General features: G+C 41.2%; 1 protein-coding gene and 1 non-coding gene across 4 annotated transcripts in view; one reads left to right on the top strand and one right to left on the bottom strand.

Moving 5' to 3' along the window:
• NELL1 (neural EGFL like 1) overlaps positions 1–9,736 on the bottom strand; it is an 821,103-nt gene that overhangs the window by 423,495 nt on the left and 387,872 nt on the right. The window lies entirely within an intron of this gene.
• LOC111724784 lies at positions 8,676–8,782 on the top strand. The gene has a single exon (XR_002773010.1). It is a non-coding gene; the product is annotated as a U6 spliceosomal RNA (small nuclear RNA).

The raw sequence follows: 9,736 nt of genomic DNA, 5'->3' as shown, positions 1-9,736 counted from the left end.
CCCATCGATCCACAAATGGATTAACAAACTGTGGTATATGTACACCATGGAATACTATGCAGCCATAAAGAAAGATGGAGACTTTATGTCCTTCATGTTCACATGGATGGAGCTAGAGAATGTCCTTTTGAGCAAAGTATCATAAGAATGGAGGAAAAAGTATCCAATGTACACACCCCTATTATGAAGCTAATTTATACCTTTTATATGAAAGCTATAACCTAACAGCCTAAGTATATGAGTAGGAGGGAGGGAGAGGAGAGGGGGGAATGGGGGAGGGAGGGGGATTGGAGGGATCACTTCTGAGGTTTATCTTACAAGGGTACAAGTGAATCTTTCTAAGAGTAGAATGTGAACGTTTTAAAACAATAACTGAGAAAATGACATGAAGGCTGTGTTAACCAGTTTGATGGAAGTATTTCGGATTGTGTGTGAAAACTCCACACTGTACCCCAGAAGTGCATTAATGTACATAGTTACCATTCAATAAAAAGAAAAAAAGAAATGCCCTATTTGTCTTTAGGGCCATTATAGGCACAGCAGCAGCCACGTCTTGAGGCCCCAAGAGATATTCTACAGCTTTTCTCTGTCCAGAGTCTTTTTTTTTTTTTTGAGACAGAGTCTTACTGTGTCGCCCTCAGAGTGCTGTGGCATCACAGCTCACAGTAACCTCCAACTTTGGGGGCTTAAGCGATTCTCTTGCCTTAACCTTCCAAGTAGCTGGGACTAAAGGAGCCTGCCACAACGCCCAGCTACTTTTTGCTGCAGTTGTCATTGTTGTTTAGCTGGCCCGGGCTGGGTTTGAACCTGCCAGCCTCAGTGGTGTGCTATTAGGCACCGAGCCTGTGCAGAGTCTTACACATCTCACAGCATAGCTTTGGAGGCAGGGTCCTTCCTCCAGGAACCGTCTCAGTCTCTGCTCTCATGACCTCCCCAACTCCATGTCTCTCACTGGCAGTTCAAGAGAATCTTTTTTCAGTCCACAGTGTATATGTAGAGGGCAATTCCTCGCCCTTTCTTATTCCCCTCTACACTCCAACTTTCTCTGTTCTATATTAAAGCAGTGGCTCTCAACCTTGACTGTACATTAATAATACCTGAACATTTAAACAATACCACAAAGCCAAGGTTCCAATCCTAGAACAAACAAAAATCAAACTCCTGAGAGATAGATCCCAGGCATCAACAATTTTTAAAAAAAAAAACTCTCCAAGTGATTCTACCCTGAGGTGAAAAGTGAGAATCTCTGCCATAAAGGAATAGGATTTTGTTTTTTATCTTTTTTTAAAATTATTTTTTATTAAATCATAACTTTGTACATTGATGCATTTATGGGGTTCAGAGTACTGCTTTTATATACAAATGTGAAATGCTTACACTGACCAAAGTAACACATCCATCACAATTATACTCATTTCTTAATAGTTTTAAAATGGACCACTGTATCATGCACCTTAGGTGAAGTATTTGGAATCCTGCCTTAGGTCCAACCAGATTCTTTGTTTGGTGGGGGTCGACAAGGAAGGAGATAATAGAAGCAGCTATCTAGTTAAATGAAGGCAAGAAAAGGAAGCAAAAAAATCCATCCACATAAATACAAGCTCAAAGCAAATATCTCATAATCGGACTTTCTAGGTGGGTTTTGAAATATCCAAAAGTACATGCCGTATTTTGACCGGTATTCAATATATCAATAAATGGTTTCTAATAGCTTTAATAAACAAAAAGTAGTGTTGCATTTCATACAGAATTTGACACAATATTCTTTTATTAAAGTAATCAGCTGAGGCCTGGGACCTGTTCCATTCATTTTGTTATTTGTTATGCAGACAGGGTCCCACTCTGTCACCCAGGCTAGGGTACAACAGCATAATCATATCGTGATGCCTGCTCAAGCTCCTAAGCTCCTGGGCTCCAGTGATCCTCCTGGTTCAACCTCCCAAGTCTCTGGGACTTACAGGCCTGTGCCACCACACCTGGCTGTTTTTGATGTTCTTGTTGTTGTTGTTGTTTTTGAGAATTCCTGGCATCAAGCAATTGTCTCATCTTTGCCTTCCACGGTGCTGGAATGGCAGGCGTGAGCCACCGCACCTGGCCCGTTTCATTCTTATAACTGTATCACCTCTTCTATACCCAAGCAATTGCCCTATAACTTGTTCCTTAAGGCTGCCAGATGGCCCCAAGTAAACAAGGACAAGCAGTCTAACGCTACCACGGTATGTGCTCAAAAGACAATCCGTGGATTATGTACTGCTGTGCTCAAGTCAGTTTGGAGAATGTTCTAGTTTAGCTCCATTTCAAAAAGTTCTGCTCAATGAGGAAATATCATTGAGTTACAAACATACGAGTAACATACAGCTTGCACTTATGAATGGAGGCTATTACAAGTCATAGGCATATACACCTGTTCCAAGTTACACACAAATTCAACTCAAGAACAAACCTACAGAACCGATCTCATTCGTAACCTGGGGACTGCCTGCATCTCGTATTTGAAAATGTTCTAAATTTCATCAGCTTGAGAAGAAAGCATATTGCAAAGAACGAGCCTAACATTTCTAAAATCTAACTTTTCCTCCTAAAGCATTTAAACGGTGGCCATTATAACCGCTTTTCATTACAGAGTACTTAATTTAAACCGTTAAATTAATAGACTATTATAGCTAACTCTTTAACTAAGCTTGTTCTGAGTCTTTCAAATGTATATACTTCCTTCAAGGTTTCTTCCATGCCAACATCAAGAAAATAAAAACCCTTTTAGCAAGGTAATAGGCATCACCTGGGATATTTGTTAGGCCACTTGCTCCCTTTATTTCTTACCTTCATGGGAAGTTTTGGCATAAAAATGAAAGCTTATCCATTACCGTCAAGTATCCCTACTACAGCTGCATGCTTTTGTTGTAAATCACAAGTACCCTCCTTTAAAACTGCCTGCGTATCTAATAATAATGTCTTATCAAGCAGCCAAAACATGCGGAATTTAACTGGGGATACGTGAAAGTCAGCAACTGATAAATCAAGTGGGTTGGCTATTCTAAAAATCAAAAGAGTAAGGGGGAGAGAACAGCCCTCCCCCAGCTCAATTTCAGGTACTCTTCCCAATTCATACAAGAGCAAGAGAAACCCGGGGATCTCTTACACAAGAAAAAGTGATTTTTGACTCATGTAAAAATTCCAAGGCCAAGAACTCCCCCAGTGGCAAAGGCCACAGCCAAATGTTTCAGATTTCACCCTTTCAAAGGCAAAAGGAAATTTTCCTAGAATATAGCACAGAGCTTCATATATAATACACGGTCATGCCATGGGGCTCCCGGCTCCCAGGGGTAATGATTAAGTTACAGTACACTTTTAAGTTCTAGGTAATTATTCTCAGGGTTGAACTCAGAGCTGTAGCATCCCATGAGATATAGTGTTTTCAATTTTTAGTAAGAAAAAAATTGGGTCAGAGCTGCAGTTTATCTTCTGTTTAAAGCACAGCCTCTCTCCGCCAGCATCTAGCTCAGCACCCGTCATCTCAGGTGCCGTCTTCTGAAAGGACCCTCGCTGGCATAGCATTGGGAAAGGCTATGCTGGGGCTTCTTCTTTGAAACTTGTCAAGGAGTAACAACTGTGCAGGATTAAACATTCAATAATTACCTAAACTCTAATGGGACTTTAAAGAGGGATTGATTTGGCAAATAATATTTTTGATGATGAATGAACATTGGAGTTTTTTCATTTGGTGAATGACATTTGAGTTTTCTCATTTGGAGTTTTCTCATGGTTTCCTCATTAACCAAGAACTCCCTGGCACACAGGTCACTTTTCACTAATCTTGGTGGCTGTGTTTCCTAACATGGTGACAGATACTAATGGTATATTGGGTGCACGAATGAAATGATGAATGGATGAATCAATCAATCAATCAATAAATCAATGGATCATCAAAGTTAATATATCATCTTTAACATTAGGCTCATTAATTTTGAGTTAAGTAACATTTTTTAGTATGATACCAACTTCTAAAAAGTTAGCACCAAAGCTAAATGACATACAGTGACATAACAAAGGTAAAAAGATATGACCTTAACAGAGTTAAAAAACCAACTGAACAGTGGCACCAGGTACTAATTGATTTGAGAGAGACTAGAAAGATCACAAGGAATAAGAAAGGTCAATAATAGATATGCTGAACCCCAGATCTCAGGGCAAAGGATGAAGTTAGGCCTAACAATGTCCCCCTGTAAATGGTCACTGGCAATGAAACATCTGCCCTTATGCCAGCAGATATCATTATATACCTCATTTATCACATAGGAAGATAACCACTTGGATTAATAAGTCTTCTTTGCTAATAAAGACATGGTGGAGATTAGAGGTGGGAACGTGATCTATCATAGAGAGCAAAGAGCATGTTTGGCCTAACAGGCTTATTTTCAGAACAACAAAGTAACCGTCAGAGTTCAGAGACTCAAGCTTACCATGAAAGCATTTAATAAAGGTCCTTGAATCTGGACTGGAGAAGAAATGACTGCCATAGAGAAAGCTTGTCTCTGACCTCTCCTCTAGCCCATCTACATTTTCCACTATAAAACCTCTAGCCCAATCCCGTCACTGCATGCCAACAGGCCTCAGTAAATTCCAACAGCTCTCCTGGCTTACAAACAACATTCCACATACTCCATCTGGGCAACCAAGGGCCTTTTTAAAATTGTGTTTTGCTTGTTCCATCCTAGCACACAATACAATGTGCTCAATATTGTAATTAATTGTGAAACTACTTACATTGTGAACTGCTGTTGACAAAAGATTATCATAGTCAATGGCTCCTCGTGCCAGAAGAAACTCCATTTGTTGACCTGTTAAGTATCAGTCATTACAGTATTCATTGCCATGATTTCCTAAATATATCTGGTTCTCCACCTTTCTAAGCATGTGGTGGGATTATAGTTCCCAATCCTCTTTTGGTTACATGGGACTAGTGACTGGTTCTTGTCAATGGGTTGTGACTAGAAGTGATACATGTCACTGCCGGGTCCGAACACTTAGTGGCTGATGGAGGACCCTCCAAAATCTCTTTTCCCCATCTTGGTGGCTGGCAATGTTCACCACAGTGTCTCTTCCACCATCTTGTCTGCAAAAGGAATGATGATAAGCAGAGTACCCCTAACCAGTCACAGACAAACAGCGGAAGGGAGAAATAAAACTGTTAGTTCAAGTCACTTGTATTAACAGCTATTAGTTACTGCAGAACACTCTATCCTGATGGATACAAGTGCCAAGCTACATACTTGCATGTATATTATATTAGGTGATGTTCATTATAACCTGTAGTTATGAAAAATAGAAGCAATATTTTGTAAATGGGGTTTGAAAGGTAAGGAATTTTCTCAAGGTCAAGTAGATTTATGTATTCTTTCATTCGATAAACATTTATTGAGCACTGCTCTGTGCCAGGTAATATTCTAAGCAGCCAAAATATTGTAGAGGACAAAAGGAAACAGGTCCTTGCTGTAAGAGTTTACATTGTATGGAGATAGAGAAAAAAAATCATTTATTAGTTGTAAGTAATTATTATATTTCTATATTATTTATTCAGAAAAATTCTATGTAGTGATAAGTAATATTCAGAGAATTAAAATCAGGTGATATGACAGGAAAAAAAAATGAGTAGCTATTTATACTGATCAGGAAAAGCCTCTCTGAATTGGTCACCTTTAGGCTGAAGTTTCAATGACAATAAGGAGCCCACCATAAAGATTTCAAGAAGAAAAGATGGCCAAGAAGGGGCAAGAGCTCATTCAAAGGTCTTAACAGAGAAACAAGCTCACTAAATGGAGAAAAAGACCAAAGTCAGGATGGCCGCCTCATAATGGACAAGGAGGAAGAGTGGGTGGTGAATCTGCAGCCTCAAGGCCACTTGCAGCCTCCAGATTTCCAAGTACGGCCCCTCGATTGAATCCAAACTTCACAGAATGTGCATCTGTCAAAAGGCAGAACTCAGGGATTCAGAAGGCCCCAAGTGGCCCCAAGGCCACAAGTTCCCATCTCTAATTGAGGAACAAAACTGGAGCAGGAACTCCAATGTGGTGGCCATGGCTGAAGTCCACCAGGATGGTAAGAGAAGATGTGGACAGAAGAGTGCAGACTTAGGACGTAGAGGGTGGCATCCACAGGACAGGTGGATGGACTGAGAGCACAGGGATGGTCAAGGATAACCCCCAGGCAGGGAAAGGAATTATCGACAGATTTTTGGCTTAGAAAACTAGGTAGCTGGTACTTTCATTAGCTGGGATGGGGAAAACTGAAAGAGGAGGTTTGCAGAAGGAACTCAAGGGTTCTGCATTATACATGTTGAACATGAAATGTCTGTATGTCTACACTGTATGTCATGTTAAATATATAATTCACAAGCTCAGGAGAAAGACTAGACCAGGAGAGAGCAAGTTAGTTACGGGCATAGAGATGCTATTAAAGTCCTAAGATGGATGACAGTATCTAAAAAGAACCTATGGGGTGGCACCACAGGTCAGTGGGTAGGGTGCTGGCCACATACGCCAAAGACTGGTGGATTCGAACCCAGCCCCAGCCAGATAAAACAACAATGGCAACAACAACAACAACAACCAAGTAGCTGGGTATTGTGCCAGGTGCCTCCCAGCTACATGGGAGACTGAGGCATGAGACTCGCTTAATCCCAAGCGTTTGAGGTTGCTGTGAGTTGTGACACCACGGCACTCTACCCAAGGTGACAGCTTGAGACTCTGTCTCAAAAAATTATAATAACATTTAAAAAATAAATAAAAAGAACCTATGGGTAAAAAAAAAAAAAAATGAGGATCCAGAGCAGAGCCCTAGGGTTGCTCTAAACTTCCCAATGTCCTCAGCAGAAAAGCAGCTAAGAACAGTAAGCAAGAGCAGCGAGTGAGGGAGCCTGAGTAGTGAGAGTAAGATGGAGGTGTCAGGCTGGGACCGAGATGACACAGCAGCGCTGGACGCCCTAGGGCCTACATCACCTTGGCCTCATGTCTTCCATGCTTGTAAACTCAGTATTAACCTAAAAATGGATATCTTAAGTAGTTCAGGGCAAATGCTTTAGGAGATTAACTTTTGAATTAGAAATGTTGTTTGGGGTGATGGGTTATGCCGTTTATTGTGGGTCATGGCTTATGCTGATTGTCGTTGTTTAAGATAAGTATTGTTGTTTAAGGTGAGGGTTAACGTGGATTTTGCTTTGAATTTTAATGTCTAAAACTGTGGTTTTGACTGAAGGGATCACCTCTGTGGATTATCTTTCAAGGGTACAAGTGAATCTTTCTTGAAGTAGAATATAAACGTCTTAACACAATAACTAAGAAAATGACATGAAGGCTATGTTAACCAGTTTCATGAAAATATTTCAAATTGTGTATGAAAACACCACACTGTACCCCATGATTGCATTACATGTTCACAGCTATCATTTAATTAAAAAAAGAAAACTGTGGTTTTGGAAAGGGAAGGGCAGAACAGTCTTGGAGAGGCTCTTCTCTCTGTTCTCCAGAATCATTAGCCTTCTAATAACAAAGCTTGTTGGACCGAATTCCCATCTCTGCATACTGGCCGGACAGTGATAGGTGCCTGAACCCTCTTCATCTAGTAATAGTGACACGCAGAAGGAAAACCAAACCTCACCAAAGACAAGAAAAGAGTATGTTTCTCAGAGGAAGGTGTGCTCAGCTCTGCTAAAGGCTGCTGAAAAAAGGACACTGCGTTTAGCAAAATAAAGTACAAGGGTGACCGTCATAAATGCAGTCTTTGTGAAATGGTGAGTATGGAAGTCTGACCCAAGGGCATGAGGAGGGTATGTGAGGGGAGCAAGGAGAAATGAGGACGATGGCCATAGACGAATGAGAACGTTTTGCTGTGAAGAGAAGCAGAAAAATGGGTCAGCAGAAATCTGAGACCAAAGGATGGCTTGTTAAAGAAAAAGATCTTACTTGCTGTATGACCTGTGGGAGTCCAAGGCCTCATTAAGATTTCTGAAATCCCCGAGAGGAGGCAGTGGCGACAGAAGTGTGTGTGTGTGTGTGTGTGTGTTAGTAAGTGTATATAGTCAGTATATTCTGGAGGGGGGACAGCAGAAGGGATAAGAATGGTCACTCTATAATAGTTCCTTCTACCTCGGTGGCCCCAACAGCCCATAGACAGGTACCATATCTGCTGTTTACCATATTAACCTACATGCCATTGGGGTGGGACAGGGAGTGGTGCTTACTAAACCTTCAGGATCAGAGACCTTACCAAACATTTCAAGGTCATGAGTAAAACTCATATTGTGTACTGTATAGCAAAACCACAGAAAAGCCTCACGTCAAATATGCCTTCTCTTAAAACCCTGTTAGCTATCCTCCCACGGGGTGGTTTTCACCAGGCCTCTGTCCTCCACGACACCGGCCTTCTGCTCTCCGGCTAGTTCCTCCGCCTTCTTTTTTAATTTTTCCTTCTTTTGTTCTTTCCGTCTTTGGTTTTCTCGCTTAGGCAAAGTACATGAAAATAGAACAGTAAGTGTGTGTGTCTTATACTGATTCTTTTCTCCTGGAGAGCCAGCCACTCTTCTTTGTTTGGGGGAGGGATGCTAGGTTCCCACTGGTACCCCATACCCTGCCTTGCCTTTTATTCCTAACAACACAGTTCCCTTTCTAAAAGTAATTCTGGTGCTTGCTTCGGCAGCACATATACTAAAATTGGAACGATACAGAGAAGATTAGTATGGCCCCTGCGCAAGGATGACACGCAAATTCGTGAAGCGTTCCATATTTTTAAAAGTAATTCTGGAACCACTTTCTAAGACAAGGCATTTGTTATCTTGTTTCTCACGTATACACCACCGGGCACAGCACCTGTCCTTAATAAGCATTCCACAAGTGCCAACTCCTACCTGCCTTCCTCAGTGATGACAGAAGACCTGCAGCTAGCATTCCGACAGAATTCAGCAAGGCTCTCCACTCAGCGGGGCCTTAATTAAGGTTTATTGACTTGCATAATGTGGTGCCCCAGAGCTGAGAGGATACTTACTGGCTTCTTTTAAACTTAGGGTTAAAATCAGTTAGATCTGCATTTACTATTAAGATCAGGGAGTGGTGTCTCAGTCTGGGATGAAGGAAGGAAGGGGAGGGAGATGGGAGGAGAAGGGAAGGGGGTAGGTCAATAGAGGGAGGGTTAGTAGGGGGACCACACCTATGGAGCATATCGTAAGTACAAGTTGGATCTATCAGGTATAGAACACAAATGTCTTAATCCTGTAATTGGGTAAATGAGGTGAAGGTTATGTTGATTAGCAGGATGTAAGTACTCCAATTTGTACAAATAATCAACATATTGAATCCCATAATGGCACAAATGTATTTATAATCTATGTACAAATGACTTAATGAAAAAAAAAGATCACGGAGTGGGTTGGGGGTAACAGTATGTGACACACCTCTTGGGGGCAGGACACAATTATAAGAGGGTCTTTACCTAACAAATGCAATCAGTGTAACCTGGTTCTTAATACCCTCAATGAATCCCCCCAACAATAAATAAAAAAGAACAGGGTGACAGTCCCCTACAACTTTGCAGCTTTTGAGACTGTGTTTGTTTACAAGCCGAAAAGAGTTTTGACCACCTAAAATCTTGAGACCCCAGCAGGCTATGCTTATGCAATCTCTCTCTTATTTTCCCAGGAATTTTTAAAAAGATGAATACATGAAATTTGACCTAACATGCCCCTCCG

Source organism: Otolemur garnettii, unplaced genomic scaffold, assembly GCF_000181295.1.
Source record: "Otolemur garnettii isolate 467f Iridium unplaced genomic scaffold, OtoGar3 scaffold00001, whole genome shotgun sequence".
In the NCBI taxonomy this organism is placed as follows: Eukaryota; Metazoa; Chordata; class Mammalia; order Primates; family Galagidae; genus Otolemur; species Otolemur garnettii.
This window is presented reverse-complemented; position numbering and strand designations above follow the sequence as displayed.